Here is a 21,796-nt window from a genome sequence, read left to right on the forward strand (position 1 = left end):
GAGACGACTGAAGATGGAAAAGAGATTTATCTATCCTCAAGCAAATCTCTTTAGATTTGACTAAATTATAAACAGAAAATTATTTGTACATACAGAGTAAAACATTAAATGCTTGTTCACTTTTTTTAATGTTCGAATTCTTGCTCTGTTGCACAGCACTTGCTCCCAACCCCTACAGAGACATCTGTGTTCTACTCCAATAGCTGAAGTTAAACACAAGCAGAATGGATTTCCCTTGTCTTCTTTCTTCCACATAAATGAGTATTTAACTCACAGTATAAGTAAAATGAATAAATGGATGTCAGGTAGTTTCTTGTAGTCAGCATAGAAAAAGTGGGCCTTGAGAGATTAATTTAGGTTTTATAATTAATGCATATCTGATTCCTAGGACTCTTAAGGATAGCAGATATAGGGCTTGTCTACATCAGAAAGTTGCAGCGCTGGTGAGGGAGTTACAGCGCTGCAACTTTGAAGGTGTACACATCTGCAGGGCACCACCAGCGCTGCAACTCCCTGTTTGCAGCGCTGGCCGTACTCCCGTTTTGTCTCGGGTGTAGAGGATCCAGCGCTGGTGATCCAGCGCTGGTAATCCAATGTAGACAGTTACCAGCGCTTTTCTTGACCTCCGTGGAAGGAGGAAGCCTCTGGTAATCAAGCTGGTTTCCTTTCCCGGTTTGCTCTCTCGGTCCCGGAGCCACCCAGCAAACCGCAGGGAAGGAGACCTGCTTGCTCGGCGTTCCGGGACCGAGAGAGCAAACCGGGAAAGGAAACCAGCTTCGCCGCGGTTTGCTCTCGCGTTCCCGGAGCCACCCAGCAAACCGCAGGGAAGGAGACCTGCTTGCTCGGGGTTCCGGGACCGAGAGAGCAAACCGGGAACGCCGCGGTTTGCTCTCTCGGTCCCGGAGCCACCCAGCAAACCGCAGGGAAGGAGACCTGCTTGCTCGGGGTTCCGGGACCGAGAGAGCAAACCGGGAAAGGAAACCAGCTTCGCCGCGGTTTGCTCTCTCGGTCCCGGAACCCGGAGCAAGCAGGTCTCCTTCCCTGCGGTTTGCTGGGTGGCTCCGGGACCGAGAGAGCAAACCGCGGCGTTCCCGGTTTGCTCTCTCGGTCCCGGAACCCCGAGCAAGCAGGTCTCCTTCCCTGCGGTTTGCTGGCTGGCTCCGGGACCGAGAGAGCAAACCGCGGCGTTCCCGGTTTGCTCTCTCGGTCCCGGAACCCCGAGCAAGCAGGTCTCCTTCCCTGCGGTTTGCTGGCTGGCTCCGGGACCGAGAGAGCAAACCGCGGCGTTCCCGGTTTGCTCTCTCGGTCCCGGAACCCCGAGCAAGCAGGTCTCCTTCCCTGCGGTTTGCTGGCTGGCTCCGGGACCGAGAGAGCAAACCGCGGCGTTCCCGGTTTGCTCTCTCGGTCCCGGAACCCCGAGCAAGCAGGTCTCCTTCCCTGCGGTTTGCTGGCTGGCTCCGGGACCGAGAGAGCAAACCGCGGCGTTCCCGGTTTGCTCTCTCGGTCCCGGAACCCCGAGCAAGCAGGTCTCCTTCCCTGCGGTTTGCTGGCTGGCTCCGGGACCGAGAGAGCAAACCGCGGCGTTCCCGGTTTGCTCTCTCGGTCCCGGAACCCCGAGCAAGCAGGTCTCCTTCCCTGCGGTTTGCTGGGTGGCTCCGGGACCGAGAGAGCAAACCGCGGGGAAGCTGGTTTCCTTTCCCGGTTTGCTCTCTCGTCCCGGAACCCCCCTTGAAGCCGCCCAACAGCGCTGCAGTGTGGCCACATCTAACACCACTTGCAGCGCTGGTTGCTGTAAGTGTGGCCACTCTGCAGCGCTGGCCCTATACAGCTGTACTAATACAGCTGTAACAACCAGCGCTGCAAAATTTTAGATGTAGACATGGCCATAGTGTAAAAGAGAAAGCATGGTCTAATGGTTAAAGCACAGAACTGGGTTTCATTCCTTGATTTGACAGTGACTTTATGTGTGACATTAGAAAAGTAACTTTCCTCTCTCTGCCTTAGTTTCCCCAGCTGTAAATGACAAAAACTAAACCCAAATAACTAAGTTACTCCCTCTTGTGATTCTCCCAGAGTGTCCTGTCATATATGTGTTAGATAATAAGTTTAGGACAAGGATTGTCTTTATTTTTGTGTATTGGACAGTGCCAAATCCAATATTGCCAGCATTTAGTAAATAACAGTAAATAATTACAAAATCGGGAAACAGTGCCTGTGTCATCTGGACTGTTGTGAACATTAATGTATGTAAAGAATTTGAGAGCCTCACATGGAAGTTACTATAGCAGTACAAAGTACTGTAAATCAAAACAAACAAACAAATGGAAATTTTGTTTTTGTCATCTTTAATTTTATTAAAGTAGATATTTTTAAATGGAGACTTTAATTATAAGAGAACATCCACCTCTTAGAAAGCAAATCATATCAGACAAGCCACAGATTCAGTCTTGCAAAACAAATCTCTTCATAAGAAAGCCTTACAATATGAATAAATTAAGATACAAGTAGCTATATTGGCTCATAACATTTTCCCCCCAACTGCTTTTAGCTAAGGGTTTATGAATTTCTTGGCTAATGCAAATTTCGCTGCAAATATCTTTGTTATTTCCTGGCTGCGCTAGTGCAATTTGCTTTAGACTGGGCTTCCCATGAACACCACTTGGAAGCTTCAGCTACTGCAGAAAGCAGTGCCCTATCTGCTTAGTAGACTGGGCTGGCAAAAACACATTACATGTGTATTCTGTGTACTGCTTTGGCTTCCCATCTGCTTCTGAGTGCAATTTGAAGTACTGCTTTTATTATGTATTACTGTATGCAGTGGAATGGTGGTGTAGCCATGTTGGTCCCTGGATATCAGAGAGACAAATGTATTACTGTGACAGTTGGGATCAGGTGAGGCACTTCTGCTCACAGTCGCAGGCAGGTAGAAGATACTCAAAAGTGAGATGTGCTCCCTCCTGCACTCTGTCAGAACTTGAGTTTGTTAGACTTCAGATTCCGTGACCTCCATGACAAACTCACAGTCTTACTCATCATATATATAATTTAACAACTTTTTAATTGTTTACTATTAACTTGTTTGGGAACTAAGGTATTTTCCTCTGAGTTTGGGAAGGTTGTTTATCCATGCTTCCATGTTCTACAAACTTTCATGTATGCAAGTGGGGTTGATGCTGGAGAAAATGCGAGGCTTTCTTATGACTATAAGAGACTGCCTCAAACTTGATTCTTCAGATGGTGCGGTTTTTTGAGAGTCTGTTCTGATATCCATTTGGTCACTTATTGGCCTGTGTTCCTTCTATGTCTTCCTGATTGAGTGAAGTATATATTTCACCATCCTCTAAGTCCATGTTTAGGTTGTCTATGTGATGGGTGAATGTATTTGTGGTTTCATTGAAATATATTCCAATCCACTGCTACCTTATATCAAGGAGGATTTATTTTTAACTTGCACATTTAACTTGCTTCCAAGTACAGTACATGTTTTCTCCTGAGAAAGTAATCTGATCTTGACAGGGTCTTCTGTTTGTAGTTCTAGGAGATCTTTAGCTTGTTGGTTCACCAGATCTCTGGGATTAAAACCATGAGGTTTAATATCTAAACAACACCTTGATCTTTCTGAATCTGCAGTTGGCAAACTACAACAGAGAATTCTACAATTGGTCTTGAATGCTGTTGTTAAAGGAATATTGTGTTCTTTGATTATTTTAAAGAGTCTGTAAAAGAAATCACACTACAAACAAAGGATGAGGAATGTGCAGAAAAAGTCAATGTTGGTCATTGAAAAATACACTAGAGAAGACTGGATATTATTAGCGGGAATATAGGAGTCTGTGTCAGAAGGATGAGTAAGGGAACAAAATTAGAATGAATGAGTGTGGTAAAGAGAGCAAGGAGAAGACAGTGTGAGGCAAGAAGGGAAGAGAGATTGAGAAGCATATTGAAGGACTCGGAGAGAAAGTAGAGAAATAACAGGAAGCCATCTTTTTCACTTTAAATATCTAGTCATTGCAATTTAGTTACAGGAATGAGAGTGACTATGCAAATGAGGTGATGTAATGGTAAGTATAGGAGGGAATATATGTCTACCTGTGTTACACCTCTAAGCACATCCAACATGAAATAGATGTTTTGTTAGGGCTTGTGAGAAAGTCCTATTTCTGTTGCTTCAGGCTTTGTCAGGATAATGTGGCTACCGATCAGCCTTTGAGGTGACAATTGGGCCCTCCAGCTGTTATCCTTTTGAATAGTAAAGCTTACCCCCAAACTAAGAATAATACTATTTAATATTTAGATAGCATTTTATGTTGTTAAACTTTTATATAATAATTAACTGATTAATTCTTACAACAACACTATGAACTAATAAGTAACTAAGGATTATTATCATTATTTGGTAGATAGAAAAGCTGATGCTCAATCATATACTTTGTAGTTGCTATCCTGTCAAATTCATGAGCTTCCTAGTACCTTGCTATGCAGCATCCCTACCTCCTTCATTGCACATGTATTGTCTCTTCTATGTTAAAAAATCTGATTATTAAAACAACTGTTAACTAACAGGATATTAAACATGACTTAGCACTCAGTGTAGACAAGAATTGTGGTGTTTAACCTCCTGTCAGCTAGTCATAGTTAACTCTAGTTAAAGTCTTGGACTGGCTGTTTAGCATGTTAATTAACATGTATTCCAACAGAATGTAAGTTTCCAGTGTAAGCAAGGTCCAAGTTAGCCACACATGCAGCTGTGCTGCTAAGTATTCCTTCATTTATAACACTGGTAAAACTAGCTGAACAGTCATACTGAATGTAGTGTGCATGCACAAAGTGTGTTTTTCAAACCCTCAGTATTCAACCAAATCACAACCAGTTTTCACCAGCAGGGTCAAAGGTACTTATTCTCAGTAAAAATGTGATTTTTCTTCCAAATTTCAGCTTCCCACTCCCAGTTTCCACATTAGAGCTGTGCATAAAAGGTAGTTGCATTTATTCATAAGAGAATGGTGAGGGTCTCTTTATTTTTATTACTCTCCTCTTGCTCAAAAACAACTGAAACTTTTTTTTAAATTAAACATAAACAAAAAATCATTTTTGGGCAGAGAGCAAGCCCAGAACATTTTAGCCTGAAAAATTAATGTTTCAATAAGCTATGAGTACCTGGAAGCAGGGGAATATAATGGAAATGTGAATGCAATCTTAATTCTACTTAGAGTGTAAGTTATTTAGCTCAAAAATGTATTTTTATTTTGTGTTTGTACAGCATCTGCACAATGGGGTCCTGGTCCATGACTGAGGCTTCTAACCCTTACCACTATACAAATTCTTTATTAAACATTATCGTTACCACTCCAGATATAACACTTTTCTCTACTTCTTGGGGAAGTTTGTATCTAAGCTATAGATGCAAACAAATCAACGCCAAGCTTGAAGTGGTTTATAGAATCATAGAATATCAGGGTTTGAAGGGGCCTCGGGAGGTCATCTAGTCCAACCCACTGCTCAAAGCAGGACCAATCCTGCTGAGTGATACTTCTGAGTGATACTTAACAACTGTCTAGAGGGTAAAGCCTATGTCTAAAGGACTTAATATATTTGGAGCAGGGCCGCCCAGAGGATCAGGGGGCCTGGGGCAAAGCAATTTGGGAGGCCCCTTCCATAAAAAAAGTTACAATACTATAGAATACTATATTCTCATGGGGGCCCCTGTGTGTGCAAATTGCCCCACTTGCCAACCGCCGCCCCCCGGGCAGCCCTGATTTGGAGAGGGAAGAGAGAACCACAGCAGTAGAAGCATTGTCCTAGGCAAGGCAGCAGTCACAGGGATACAGTGTTGTTGGGCACTTGAACTGTTTTGCTTGAGCTCTGAAAGTGATGTTCCATTTCTTGAGTTATAAACTGCTCTTTGCTTGTTTCATCTAATTTTAAGGACTGTACAAACTTGTCAATAAATTAGACTAGGAATAGAGGAACTTTGTATTTGTGCCAACCCATTTATCTCTCAGTGAGAAAATAACTCTCTTCTGGAATCCAATTTTTTCTGATTACTCAAGTGCATGGCATGGGAATAACATCATCATGCTTTACCACCACCCAACACACTCCTATAATACTGTAACAAATCTGTGACTGCCTAGAAACTTCACAGTTGTCACTGTCACAATGCTGCACACTGGGGTCATTCTAAACTCAGGTTGGGGGGAGGGAGATAGCTCAGTGGTTTGAGGATTGGCCTGCTAAAGCCAGGGTTGTGAGGGGGCCACTTAGGGATCTGGGGCAAAAATCAGTACTTGGTCCTGCTAGTGAAGGCAGGGTGCTGGACTCAATGACCTTTCAGGGTCCCTTCCAGTTCTATGAGATATAGACATATCTCCGTATATTTTTCTATGAGATATAGGCATATCTCCATATTTAAACCTTATGGCAGTAATTGGACAATATTCAGATCTTTTCTTCCTTCTTCCAAAGGACAGGCTCTTAATATTTGGCCTAAAGTATAATAATCTCCATTAGCAGAATAGCACTATAATAAATAACTGAAGCGCTGATCCCTTCCAGCAGAGGACAGTGGTACAACTAGCCATTTATTTACAATACTATCCAGGAGTGTTAACTGTTTTACATTTGCTACGGTGTTTTCATATCAGAATGCTGGAATACTGTAGTATTTGTACTCTTGGTTTTATTCAGAATTAGACCCCATGACGGTTTAGTGATCTAAAGATCAAGTTTGTAAAGCACAGATTATTATCTGAAACCACATGACTGCCATCTCACTATCATCTGAGAGCCTTCTGAGAAAAATAAATTTATTTCCTCTATTTGGATCTTTTGAATGAGAACTTTTAAAACAATCCTGTGTGCTCTGCATGGACATTAGTGATAGGGATTTGTCTTTGCTGTCCTAGGCCAAATGTTTCCTCTCCTTTACCTGTTATGCTCTCTGTTTGGCTCTCTCTCTCTCTACCTCAAATAGCTGTTTTTTCAGTGCTGCTAATACATTCAGGGTCCAGATCCATCAAGGACTTATGTGCATGCTTATCTGTACACCTTGCAAGTAATCCCATGTTGTAGTCACCCATAGGACTATTCACAGCACCGAACTTTAAGCATACATGTGAGTCTTTGCAGGATTGGATGGATAAGTCCAGGGCCGGCTCCAGGCCCCAGCGTGCCATGCGCGTGTTTGGGGCGGCATGCCGCAGGGGGCGCTCTGCCGGTTGCTGAGAGGGCGGCTCCGGTGGACCTCCCCCAGGCGTCCCTGCGGAGGGTCCGCTGGTCCCATGGCTCCAGTGGAGCACCCGCAGGCATGCCTGCAGGACCAGCGGACCCTCCACAGGGACGTCTGCGGGACCAGCGGACCCTCCACAGGGACGCCTGCGGGAAGTCCACCGGAGCCACGGGACCGGCAAGCAGCAGAGCACCCCCCGTGGCGTGCCGCCGTGCTTGGGGCAGCGAAATAGCTAGAGCCAGCCCTGGATAGGTCCCAGTGCTGCAGGCTGATCTTTGCAAATTGGATGGAACTTTGGGATGACGTGCGTATAGATATTATTCAGGTCATGCCAACACATTGTAGCACCTTCAAATCAATTTCTTTCCGCCTCAAATAAACACCTTAAAAGGGCACTGTCGGGTTTAAAAGTTTCAAGAGTATTTTCACATAATAAGGTTGATTATTAACACTGAAAGAATTTTTGATGTCCAGTTACTTTTAATTATGATTACTATTGTGCCTTTTGTGAGTGAGGGGCCTTGAACAAACTATTCTGTTTCGTTTTGTATTGATAGTAGCCTCCAGGGTCTTACAGATGGATCCAACGATAAAAGAAGTACTTGTGGCACCTTAGAGACTAACAAATTTATTGTAGCATAAGCTTTCGTGGGCTACAGCTCACTTCATCAGATGCATGTAGTGGAAAATACAGAAGGAAGATATATATATATATATATACACACACACATATACACGCACACACACACACACACACAGAGGGAACATGAAACAATGGGTGTTACCATACACATTATAAGGAGAGGTATCAGTTAAGGTGAGCTGTTGTCAGCAGGAGAGAAAAATAACTGTTTGTAATGGTAATGAAAATGGCCCATTTCCAGCGCTTGACAAGGAGATATAAGGAACTGTAGAGGGGAGAAAGATAAGCATGGGGAAATAGTTTTACTTTGTGTAATGGCCCATCCACTCCCAGTCTTTATTCAAATCTAATTGAATGGTGTCCAATTTGCAAATTAATTCCAGTTCAGCAGTCTCTCATTGGAGTATGTTTTTGAAGTTTTTTTGTTGTAATATTGCGACTTTTGGGTCTGTAATCGAATGGCCAGGGAGGTTGAAGTGTTCTCCAACTGGTTTTTGTATGTTATAATTCTTGACGTCTGATTTGTGTCCATTTATTCTTTTACATAGAGACTGTCTGGTTTGGCCAATGTACATGGCAGAGGGGCATTGCTGGCACATGATGGCATATATCACATTGATAGATGTGTAGGTGAAGGAGCCTTTGATAGTGTGGCTGATGTGATTAGGTCCTGTGATGGTATCCCCTGAATAGATATGTGGACAGAGTTGGCAATGGGCTTTGTTGCAAGGATAGGTTCCTGGGTTAGTGTTTTTGTTGTGTGATGTGTGGTTGCTGGTGAGTATTTGCTTCAGGTTTGGGGACTGTCTATAAGCAAGGACTGGCCTGTCTCCCAAGATCTGTGAAAGTGATGGATCATCCTTCAGGATAGGTTGTAGATCCTTGATGATGTGCTGGAGAGGTTTTAGTTGGGGGCTGTGTGTGATGGCTGGTGGCGTTCTGTTACTTTCTTTGTTGGGCCTGTCCTGTAGCAAGTGACTTCTGGGTACTCTTCTGGCTCTGTCAATCTGTTTCTTCACTTCAGCAGGTGGATATTGTAGTTGTAAGAATGCTTGATAGAGATCTTGTAGGTGTTTGTCTCTGTCTGAGGAGTTGGAGCAAATGCGATTCTATCGTAGAGCTTGGCTGTAGACAATGGATCGAGTGGTGTGGTCTGGACGAAAGCTGGAGGCATGTAGGTAAGTATAGTGGTCAGTAGGTTTCCGGCATAGGGTGCTGTTTATGTGGCCATCGTTTATTAGTACTGTAGTGTCCAGGAACTGGATCTCTTGTGTGGACTGGTCCAGGCTGAGGTTGATGGTGGGGTGGAAATTGTTGAAATCATGATGGAATTCCTCAAGGGCTTCTTTTCCATGGGTCCAGATGATGAAGATGTCATCAATGTAGCGCAAGTAGAGTAGGGGTATTAGGGGACGAGAGGAAGCGTTGTTCTAAGTCAGCCATAAAAATGTTGGCATACTGCTGGTACCCATAGCAGTGCCGCTGATTTGAAGGTACACATTGTCCCCAAATGTGAAATAGTTATGAGTGAGGACAAAGTTACAAAGTTCAGCCATCAGGTTTGCAGTGACATTATCAGGGATACTGTTCCTGGTGGCTTGTAGTCCATCTCTGAAATGTTGGTGTAGAGGGCTTTTACATCCATAGTGGCTAGGATGGTGTTTTCAGGAAGATCACTAATGGATTGTAGTTTTCTCAGGAAGTCAGTGGTGTCTCGAAGATAGCTAGGAGTGCTGGTAGCGTAGGGCCTGAGGATGGAGTCTACATAGCCAGACAATCCTTCTGGTAGGGTGCCAATGCCTGAGATGATGGAGTGTCCAGGATTTCCAGGTTTATGGATCTTGGGTAGCAGATAGAATACCCCTGCTTAGGGTTCTAGGGATGTGTCTGTTCCGATTTGCTCTTGTGCTTTTTCAGGGAGTTTCTTGAGTAGATGGTGTAGTTTCTTTTGGTAACCCTCCGTGGGATCAGAGGGTAATGGCCTGTAGACTGTTTTGGATACAAATGCTCCCTTTGGGAGCAGGGCCGGTTTTAGGCCAATTCAGCCGATTCCCGGGAATTGGGCCCCGTGCCTTAGGCGCCTTTTTAATTTTTTTTACTTACCCCGGCTGAGGCCTGCTCCGGGGTCTTCCATGGCCCCGCTCCCCTGACCAAAGCACTGTTGGGAGCGCGGCTGCCCCATGGCCCTGGCTGGAGCTCCGGCTGGAGTGCGGCAAGCTGCCCTGCAGCCTCGGCTGGAGCTCCGGCCAGAGCGCGGCAAGCCCTGCGGCCCCAGCTGGAGCTCTGGCCAGAGCGCGGCAAGCCCTACCCTGCAGCCCCGCTCTCCCGGCTGGAGTTCCGAGCCCTTTAAATAGCCCCTAGAGCCCTGGGATAGTGGGGGGCTCCGGGGGATATTTAAAGGGCCAGGGCTCCAGCTGCCTCTGCCACCTCGTCCTTTAAATAGCCGCCGGAGCCCCACCGTCCCGATGCATTCCCCAGGTCTCCCGCAGCTATTTAAAAGGTCCGAGGTGGGGTGGAAGCAGGGGAGCCCCGGGCCCTTTAAATACCCCCCAGAGCCCTGGGATAGCGGGAGGCTTGGGGGCTATTTAAAGGGCCGGGGCTCCAGCTGCCTCTGCTGCACCCCCTGCCCTGCCTGCACTAGCCCCATGCCCCCTGCCTGCAGCCAGCTCTGCACCCCATGCCCACAGCCAGCCCCTGCCAAACCCCCTGCCCTGTCTCCAGCCAACCCCTGCCACACACCCCTGTGGCTCTGCCCAAAGCCAGCCAGCCCCCCCAACACTCCTGCCTGCACCAGCCCTGCACATCCTGCCCACACTCAGCTCCGCACCCCCTGCCCTGTCTCCAGCCAACCCCTGCTGCGCCTCCCTGCCTGAAGCCAGCCAGTCCTACATTCATCTGTCTCCAGCCCTCCCAACACCTGCTGCATCCCCCTGTGGCCCTGCCTGAAGCCAGCCCACCCCACACCCTCCTGTCTCCAGCCAGCCCCAACCCCTTGTCCTGCCTGCAGCCAGACTCTACCTCCACTCAGCCCCTGCCCTGCCTCCAACCAGCCCCATGTCCACTGCTGCCCTGCAGTTCCCAGGGCAGTAACCCTGCACACCTGATTGAATGAGGGGGGGCAGGGAGCAGCTGGGCCCCACACATGTGCACACCGGCAGGGCGTGGTGGAGACCCACACATGTGAAACGGCGGTCATTAATAACCAATCAACAGCCTATATGATGTAATGTACATAACATATAATTGTATTATTTATATAGTTATGGAAAGTAAATAATACATGGAACAAATGAAATGCTTTTTTTTTTTTTACACTTCTTTTTTTAAGTCATCCCTGCCAGGGCCCCACCGAAAATGTTCAAATTGGGCCCTGCACTTCCTAAAGCCGGCCCGTTCAGGTTTGTTTATTTTAAAACAACCCGCTTTTCACGGAACTATTTTAAACCCCTCAGCGTGGGTCAGCTGCCCTATGGCTTCCCAGCCCCTCCCACTTTGATTCTCTTATACAGAGGTTATGAGTGGAGTCAGATTGTCCCGCTGATGTCTCCGCTACAGTTTGAAGGTCACTTCCTGCCTCCAAGTGCGCTCCGCGTGTGCTGTATATTGGCAGCAGTTGCCTGGATACTCCCCGCACACAGTCCCCACCCCCCGCAGCAGCCGCCGGTGGGAGATGAGGTAGTGGGCGGTGGGAGATGAACGAGCCGGGCAGCGGCCGAGGAACACGCTCAGGGCCCGGCGGAGAGTGGAGCGCGATGGCGAGAGAAGCAGCCTGCGCCGCCCGTGCCTTCGCCTGCTGAAGCGCCGCCTCCCGAGCCGCTCAGCGCAGCCGGGCACAGCTGCGTTTGGGATCCCGGCCCCAAGGCGCTGCAAGCCCCAGGCGGAGGCGAGGATCCCGGTCCATAGTCCCAGCACGACGGCGGGGCTGAGCACACGGCCGGGAGGGGAGGGCAGCAGGAGCCCCGCCAGCACGTAGCCCGGCCGGGCTAGGACGTCAGAGACCAGTGATCGCGCCGCGGACACTGCCCGCCAGCAGCAGCAGCAGCCCCACGGGGGCTTCTCCCACGTGCGCTGCGGGCCGGCCGGCTGCCTGGATGTTGCTGTGGGCGGGTAATCGCGGGCAGGGAGGTGCTTGCGGTCCCCCCGCTCCAGTGTCCCCCCGCCCTTCCCAGTGTGCAGCCTGAAAGCGGGAAGCGGCTGAAGCGCCGCGGCCAAGGGGAAGCCGAGCGGCCTTTCTCCCCGGCCCGCCGCCCATGGGCAGCTGCAGGCATCACGTCCGGCGGGGAACCCACAGGCACTAGCAACAGCAGCGCGGCGCAAAGGGAAACCCCCGCGGCTGCCCGCCCAGCAGCGACAATCTGGTGAGTGGCTCTTACTTCTCATTTGCAATCACTGCTGATGCATTGGGGAGGGGGATCACGGGCATTACCCCCCCAACCCCGGTGCTGGGTGAACCCCCTGGGAGTTTCCTAGCCGGTTTTGCGCTATTTGAGTGTCTTGTTTTGTTTGTCCTTCACTTCCTCTCCTGGCGGCGGCGGCGGCTCTGGAGGTTTGGAGGGGCGCGAACCCATTGATTGCTCCTGTGGTTCTTGGCCTCTTCCTGCCAGGGCTCAGGTGAAGAGATCGCAGCCGGGACTGGGGCTGCATGGCTTTGCGAATGTCCTTCTCGGCGCCTTAGGAAGCGGCAAAGGGGCCTTCTGCATTAGTTCACAGCCAGCATGGTGTCGCTGAGCAAGATCCAGGCTCTGTTTCTTGAACCGCTACTCTAAACCATATAACCTTCAAGGAGCCCTGTTTTGAAATAGATAGAACAGTGTCTTTTGTTTTCTGTTCTCTTTAGCACCTCCCTTTAGGAAGAACAGTTTAATTCCATTCTGCGTTTACCTAAACTGAAACACAAGAATTGCTAGCAAAATTGGGCCTTTTGAATTATTTACAGGCAGGTTGATATTGCTTCTGTGTTTGTCAGTAAGGAGGATCTGCATTTGTGCAAATACTCCTCCACAGTTCATGAAGCTTTTAAATATTAACCTAAGATTCTTCATGTTTAGGCTGGTGGTAATTATCAGAGATCATGCACTCTCATACATTTCTCAATGCTCAGAAGTATGCCTCTCTTTTAAATGTTAAACCATCTCCAAACATTCTGTCTAGTCAATATATTTTTGTGGGGTGGGGGAAGACTGTCCCAAAGAAACTGTACATCTGTTAAGAGGTAGGAACCCTGACTTCTTTCTTCCTCACCATTCACATCTGTTCATGAGTAGGTGGAATTAAGGCCATCATGTAGAACTCGATGTTTCCTTCACAATCTGTAACCTTACTTTAGCCTGCCTCTCAGAAAACAACCAGGAAATGTGTTATAACCAGCTCCAGAGTTCATAACCATATTTCACAGCTATGCTTTAAATATGGTTACTTTTGTAATCTACATTAGGTCTCCAGCCCTGTCCATGATGGAGCTGAACTATGTTAGCCAGGATTGTGTTTAAATACTGTATGGTTGTTGCTAGCAATGTTCTTAAACAGTTTCCCTAATTGTCATAGACAGGGATATTTTCCCAACTGCTTGGGTACCACATTTGCAGAACCATATATTCCCCAGGTACTTTTTAACATGGTTCTAATACAGGTCACAAAACAGTCCCTGTGTTAGAATCATGCTAGCAATAAGTGTTTAAACAGGGTTGATGCTATTGCTCTTCTGCTCTCAGTGATTGTCTCTTTGCTAGGAGAACAGATGTATTCGTAACTTGGGGTGAAATCCTAGTGAAGACAAAGCAGATTCACTTTTACATGAGTTAGCAGATTGAATTCAAGATTAAGTTTCCCAGGTATAGATAGGAGCTAACTTTCCACTGAAGTTTGTTCTTTGTTTTTAAAGTTCCAGTCCTTGTAGTTGCATGGATATGTTTGACAATGGACTTAGAATCACGGAAACTGCAGTCAATCAAGATTGGACCCATATGTTGTAACCAGGGTTTGACCCTGGTTTAGGAAGCCTTATTTGGCATAGTCTGGCATAATGGTGTATCAGCCATATTCGCATATCCATACATGTAAACAGATGCATTATTGTTGTCATGTTTATCATAATTTTCAGATATGCTGATTGTCTACAACTCCCATTGAAATCAGCAGGCATTGCAAATTCTTAGCACCTTTGAAAATCAAGGCAGCTTAATTTGGAATTGTATGTATTGAAGTAATAGTAGCAAGTGATGTATGAGCTCCCTATGCATCATAACAGGATATTAACCTGGCACCTAAGTATCAGTTAGTAACCGTCCATGTTTGTGGAAATGCAGACAGGAATTGATTGACTAAAAGGAATTTGAACTTTTCCACCAGCACAAAAGTGTAATTGCTCTTTGACACTTAAGGAAGCAAAATCAGATTAAGAAACCTGGTTCAGGGCTGCTCGGGGGTGGGGAGGAGGCAAGTGGGGCAATTTGTCGCAGCCCCTGGGCCCTGCAGGGGCCCCCATGAGAATATAGCATTCTATAGTATTGCAACTTTTTTTTATGGAAGGTGCCCCTGAAATTGCTTTGCCCCAGGCCCCCTGAATCCTCTGGATGGCCCTGATCTGGTCTAATATTCACCTTATTACTGCTGTCATTCTTAGTTCCTAACTCAGCCTCTGTTCCTTCTGCTGCTTCTTAGTACCTAGCTCTCCACTGCTTTCTTAGGCCACGTCCAGACTAGGTATTAAAATCGATTTTAGATACGCAACTTCAGCTACGGGAATAACGTAGCTGAAGTCGAATTTCTAAAATCAAGGTACTCACCCGTCTGGACGGCGCGGCATCGATGTCCGCGGCTCTCCGTGTCGATTCCGGAACTCCGTTCGGGTTGATGGAGTTTCGGAATCGATGAAAGCGCGCTCGGGGATCGATACATCGCGTCCAGACTAGATGCGATATATCGATCCCCGAGCAATCGATTTTAACCCGCCGATGCCGCGGGTTAGTCTGGACGTGGGCTTACAGAAGTGAGAATCCATGATCAAGCCTGCTGCTCTCCCAGATTATCAGCCTAATGTGATCCTAGCTCTTTCCGCATCCTTGGATGTGGCTTCCTTTTGAGTCCTGACACGTGCCCCACTTGCTTGTGGGATAGAAGAACAAGATTTGAACAAAACAATTAATGTATGATTAGATGATAAATGGGCTTAAAAAAACCCCAACAACCCTGAACCTGACCTATACTAGCATTTTCACAGGTGGAGCTGTATGTTATAGGGCCAATTGTGGGAAAGTGCTGAAACTTCCCATTGTAGATTGCATGGCAGAGAACAGACCAGACTTTCAAAATAACTCAGGTGCCGTTTAAGTACCTAAATTAAATGGCCAAAATGGGAGCTGCTGGGACCAGAGTACTTTTGAAAATTTAGTCTTAAGTGCAGCTTAGCAGTGAAGTGGGTAAATTGATACCTGTGTGGCAAGAAAGGTAAGAAGACTTAAAACCAAAACTGCTGCCTTGTTTTTAACAGGCAGCATTAAGGAGCAAGGGGGATTGAGGCAGCGGGAGTGGGGGAAATATTATTTTTCAACAATCAAGTTCACACTTACACGTACCGATCAAATGTCTACACTAGCATTTTTCAGGAAATCACTCACTGATGGGAGTGCTAATATATACAGGATATGGGCATTGTTTACCAGACATCTGGGTCTACACAGTGTCTTCTGTCATTGGTGGATGTGCAGTGGTAGGAGATATACCAAAATACCTTACTTAAGTGTAGACACAGTTGTTTGTGTGTGAGAGTCTATAACTAAATTTCAGCAATGGGCATTTTGCTAATTAAAGCCTGAAAAATCCAGATATTGGTACAGTTTTGGAATTTCAAATCTTGAAAAAATATCTTGGCTGTTTCATTTACCATAAATTGGTGCTTCCTTTGATACTAGTCTGAGTACCTAAAAATATGGAGCCAAATTCTCCACAGGTATAACTTAGGTGACTTCCATGGGGTTACATCACTGAAGAATTTGGCCTAGTGTTTTGCCTGTTTTCATGGGAATTCCTTACCAGTATATGAAGGGATATGTACCTAATTCTATGGTTTCTCATGTGAAATTAAAAGTCCTGTTATGTTTTTAACATGTTGACCATGGTAGTATTGTTACTATACACTTGTACACTATTCAAAAAGATTAGAAATCAGTGAATTTTGGAAAGCAAATTTCTGTTCTTCCTCTGTGGAAGGTTTACCTACACCACAAAGATCCAGGTGAAAGAATGAATGCACTTAAACTGACCAAATAGATTCCATTAGAAACTGCAGATTAAATGGGATTTCATAGAGATCATAAAAATATAACCTGAAAGAGATACTTTCCAGTAACCAAACATCGTAACAGATATGGTATTTCAGCCGAAAGCAATGTTCATTCACAATGTACTAAATTTCTTAATAGTGGAAATCTAAAATTTTTTTTTGGCAACCTAAAATACTTATGTCTTGAAGGTACAATTATGGGCCCCAAGCCTGCAGTTGGAGCCTCATTGGCAGACCCCTTACTTCACTGGAGCTCTGTGCTGTCATGAATGTCCACCTGCAAAGATCCAGTTGCAGGCTCAGGGCTGGAGAGCAAAATATAATCTCAAGAATGAATCTCTGGTTAATTTATACATTTTAAAATATTTAGAATCTAATGCAAAGCCAGTTTGCTTGTTGCCTAGCTTGATACAGAGTTCTTTAGGCAAGGTAATAGTTACATCACTGTTGTAAAAATCCTAGTAACTTTTTTTCTGGTGCTACAGGAAGGAACATGTTTTACGCCTAGCTAGATTCTGTGGCCCTTTAAGAATGTAGAATGTGTATACTTTAGTTTGTATCATTTAATCTATATGGTAGATCTGTGCTCAGGCCACATAGTTCTTTTTTAAGGTATAGTTATGGAATAGGTTCACATTTGTAAACTAATTAAGGGGTATAAGAAAACTTGTGTTGCATAATTTTATCATGTGGCTCATAAATTAATATTTTTTTCTAAGAATTAACACCTAACTCCTAGACTGAAGTTGGCCTCACGGTATTTGATCTCTTATTTGTTCGTTGTATTGGACCCTATTGATTACAGTGCAAAAAGTCATGTTATATAGTGAGCCTGCTTGTCTATTCAGTTAAGAGGCTTATTGATGGCACAAAGAGATTAGCTGAGAGATAATTCTTAGGTTCAATTATGTTGACAGATTTGTCTTGGTTTAAATCAGTTGGTAACTACTGGAGGTGATGGTGATTGTCTTTGGGCTTGTCTACATCACAAAGTTGCAGCGCTGGTGAGGGGGTTACAGCGCTGCAACTTAGGAGGTGAACACATCTGCAGGGCATCACCAGCGCTGCAACTCCCTGTTTGCAGCGCTGGCCGTACTCCCGTTTTGTCTCGGGTGTAGAGGATCCAGCGCTGGTGATCAAGTGTAGACACTTACCAGCGCTTTTCTTGACCTCCGTGGAATAAGCAGGTATCCCAGCATACCTGAGGAAGCCTCTCTGGTAATCAAGCAGGTCTCCTTTCCCGGTTTGCTCTCGCGTTCCTCGAACCCCCGTGCAAGCAGGTCTCCTTCCATGCAGTTTGCAGGGGCGTTCGGGGAACGCGAGAGCAAACCGCGGGGAAGCTGGTCTCCTTCCCCGGTTTGCTCTCGCGTTCCCCGAACCCCAGTGCAAGCAGGTCTCCTTCCCTGCGGTTTGCTCTCGCGTTCCCCGAACAAGCAGGTCTCCTTCCCTGCGGTTTGCAGGGGGGTTCGGGGAACGCGAGAGCAAACCGCGGGGAAGCTGGTCTCCTTCCCTGGTTTGCTCTCGCGTTCCCCGAACCCCCCTTGAAGCCGCCCAACAGCGCTGCAGTGTGGCCACATCTAACACCACTTGCAGCGCTGGTTGCTATAAGTGTGGCCACTCTGCAGCGCTGGCCCTATACAGCTGTACTAATACAGCTGTAACAACCAGCGCTGCAAAATTGTAGATGTAGACATACCCTTTGTCTTGTCTTACCAACCTTCTTGGGCAGAGCAGTCTCCTCAAAGTGCTATGCAGTTAGATGTTGTAAACTTCAAACAATTCTGAGAGTCACTTAGGCCTTGTCTACACTGCCACTTTACAGCACTGCAGCTTTCTTGCTTGGGTGTGAAAAAACACCCCCCTGAGTACTGCAAGTTGCAGCACTGTAAAGTGGCAATGTAGACAGTGCACCAGTGCTGGGAGCTACTCCCCTCGTGGAGGTGGTTTTTTTAGTGCTCTAATGTTGCTAATGAAGACATGCCCTTAGTAATATCACAAGGAAACATGAATATCTCTGGTGGATAAAATATATAGGAGGCCTGAAGTTTCCATTTCCTTTTAGAAAGTTTTTCATTTAAAGTCACACTAAGGGGAATGAGAGTGGATGAAGCAGCAGGAGTTATTAGAGAGAGCTCCTGTCTCTTTAGATTAAGCTTCGTGGTAACCCTAAACAAGCTTCTTGCTGTTATAACCTTATTCCCAGATTCTGGACCTTAGCGTCCAAAATTTGGGGGTTAGCATGAAAACCTCCAAGCTTAGTTACCAGCTTGGACCTGGTACTGCTGCCACCACCCAAAAAAAATTAGAGTGTTTTGGGGCACTCTGGTCCCACTGAAAAACCTTCCCTGGGGACCCCAAGACTCAAATCCCTTGAGTCTCACAACAAAGGGAAATAATCCTTGTTCCCTTCCCCCCTCCAGATGCTCCTGGAGAGATACCCAGACACAAGCTCTGTGAAACTACGCAGAGTGATTCCCCCTCTCCGTTCCCAATCCTGGAACAAAAGCACTTTCCTCTTCACCCAGAGGAAATGCCAAATCAGGCTAGCAATCCAACCCACAGCTCTCCCCTTGATTTCTTCCTCCCACCAATTCCCTGGTGAGTACAGACTTAATTTCCCTGAAGTAAAGAAAAACTCCAACAGGTCTTAAAAGAAAGCTTTATATGAAAAGAAAGAAAAAATACAAATGTTCTCTCTGTATTCAGATGACACAACACAGGGCAATTGCTTAAAAGAATATTGAATAAACAGCCTTATTCAAAAAGAATACAAATCAAAGCACTCCAGCACTTACATTCATGCAAATACCAAAGAAAAGAAACCATAGAACTTACTATCTGATCTCTTTGTCCTTACACTTAGAAACAGAAGACTAGAAAATAGAACTACTTCTCCAAAGCTCAGAGACAGCAGGCAGACAGACAAAAGACTCTTACACAAACTTCCCTCCACCCAAAGTTGAAAAAATCTGGTTTCCTGATTGGTTTTCTGGTCAGGTGTTTCAGGTGAAAGAGACATTAACCCTTAGCTATCTGTTTATGACACGCCCCCCAAATTGCAGACAGTGGGGAAGCTCACTGGCGGCAATTTCCTTCTAGAACTTGAAAATAAACAGATTAATACAACACATGCACCTTTACATATACTACTAAGTATATAACTAACAGACTTTTACATGTTAAGAACACTTTTTAACTACTGGATTCTGGGAAACTCTCACGGGAGAGTGCATCAGCAACTTTGTTAGAAGCTCCTGTGATGTGTTGAATGTCAAAATCAAAATCTTGGAGAGCTAAACTCCAACGAAGAAGTTTCTTGTTGTTTCCCTTGGCAGTATGAAGCCACTTGAGTGCAGCATGGTCAGTTTGTAGTTTGAACCGCCGTCCCCAAACATATGGGCGTAGCTTTTCCAGGGCGTACACAATGGCATAGCATTCCTTTTCACTGACTGACCAGTGACTTTCCCTCTCAGACAGTTTCTTGCTGAGAAACACGACAGGATGGAAGTTGTGATCTGTTGCTTCCTGCATGAGCACTGCTCCTATACCACGCTCAGATGCATCTGTGGTTACTAGGAATGGCTTGTCAAAATCCGGGGCCCTGAGTACAGGGTCAGACATGAGTGTTGCCTTAAGTTGGGTAAAGGCTTTTTGACACTTATCAGTCCACTTAACGGCATTTGGCTGGGTCTTTTTGGTTAGGTCGGTCAATGGGGCAGCGATTTGGCTGTAGTGTGGTACAAATCGCCTGTAGTATCCGGCCAAGCCTAAGAAGGATTGGACCTGTTTCTTTGACCTTGGGACAGGCCACTTTTGGATAGCATCCACCTTGGCCTGTAGGGGGTTTATGGTTCCTCGACCCACCTGGTGCCCCAGGTAAGTCACTCTGTTTTGGCCTATTTGACACTTTTTGGCCTTAACAGTTAGTCCTGCCTGCCTGATGCGCTCAAAGACCTTTTCCAGGTGGAGTAGGTGTTCGGGCCAGGAGTCTGAAAAAATGGCCACATCATCAAGGTAGGCAACTGCAAATTCTCCCAGTCCAGCTAGTAGACCGTCTACCAGCCTCTGGAAGGTGGCGGGTGCATTTCGAAGGCCGAAAGGAAGGACATTGAATTCATACACCCCCGCATGGGTGACGAATGCTGACCTCTCCTTGGCAGGTTCATCTAGCGGTACTTGCCAGTACCCCTTGGTTAAGTCTATTGTAGAGATGAACTGGGCACGTCCCAACTTTTCCAATAGCTCATCGGTACGTGGCATTGGATAGTTGTCCGGACGAGTTACAGCATTTAGCTTACGGTAGTCCACGCAAAAGCGTATTTCCCCATCTGGTTTGGGTACCAGAACCACTGGAGATGCCCATGCACTGGTAGATGGGCGGATTATACCCATTTGTAGCATGTTCTGGATCTCCCGTTCTATAGCAGCTTGGGCATGAGGAGACACCCGGTAGGGTGGGGTTCTGATTGGGTGAGCATTACCTGTATCAATGGAGTGGTATGCCCGTTCAGTCCGTCCTGGGGTGGCTGAGAACAATGGGGCGAAGCTAGTGCACAGCTCCTTGATTTGTTGCCGCTGCAGACGTTCCAGGGTGGTTGAGAGGTTCACCTCTTCCACGCCACCGTCTTTTTTCCCGTCGTAGTAGACACCGTCAGGCCACTCAGCATCATCTCCCTGGACTGTAAACTGACAAACCTGTAAGTCTCTGGAATAGAAAGGCTTGAGAGAATTAACATGGTACACTTTAGGCTTTAGTGAGGAATTGGGAAATGCTATGAGGTAGTTTACAGCTCCCAGGCGCTCTTGGACCGTGAATGGCCCTTCCCATGATGCTTCCATCTTATGGGCCTGTTGCGCCTTCAAGACCATAACCTGGTCTCCTACCTTGAAGGAACGTTCTCTGGCATGTCTGTCATACCAGGCCTTTTGCTCTTCTTGAGCATCCTTTAGGTTCTCTCTAGCAAGGGCTAAAGAGTGTCGGAGGGTGCTTTGTAGGTTGCTTACAAAGTCCAGAATGTTAGTTCCTGGAGAAGGCGTAAACCCCTCCCATTGCTGCTTCACCAACTGTAATGGCCCCTTAACCTCGTGACCATACACAAGTTCAAATGGTGAAAACCCTAAACTGGGATGTGGTACAGCCCTGTAGGCAAACAGCAACTACTGCAACACTAGGTCCCAATTATTGGAGAATTCGTTGATGAATTTTCTTATCATGGCCCCCAAAGTTCCATTGAACCTTTCCACCAGGCCATTGGTTTGATGGTGGTACGGGGTGGCAACCAAGTGATTCACCCCATGAGTTTCCCACAGTTTTTCCATGGTCCCTGCCAGGAAATTAGACCCTGAATCTGTAAGGATGTCAGAGGGCCAACCTACCCTGGCAAAGATGTCTGTTAGGGCCAGGCACACAGTGTTAGCCCTGGTGTTGCCTAGAGCTACTGCTTCTGGCCATCGGGTAGCAAAGGCCACTAAAGTCAGTACGTACTGCTTTCCTCTGGGCGTCTTTTTTGGGAAAGGGCCCAGAATATCCACAGCTACTCGCTGAAATGGGACCTCAATTATGGGGAGTGGCTGGAGAGGGGCCTTGACCTGGTCTTGAGGCTTTCCCACTCTTTGGCATACCTCACAAGACCGGACATACTTG

This window comes from Gopherus evgoodei, chromosome 2 (genome assembly GCF_007399415.2).
Source record: "Gopherus evgoodei ecotype Sinaloan lineage chromosome 2, rGopEvg1_v1.p, whole genome shotgun sequence".
Classification (NCBI taxonomy): domain Eukaryota; kingdom Metazoa; phylum Chordata; order Testudines; family Testudinidae; genus Gopherus; species Gopherus evgoodei.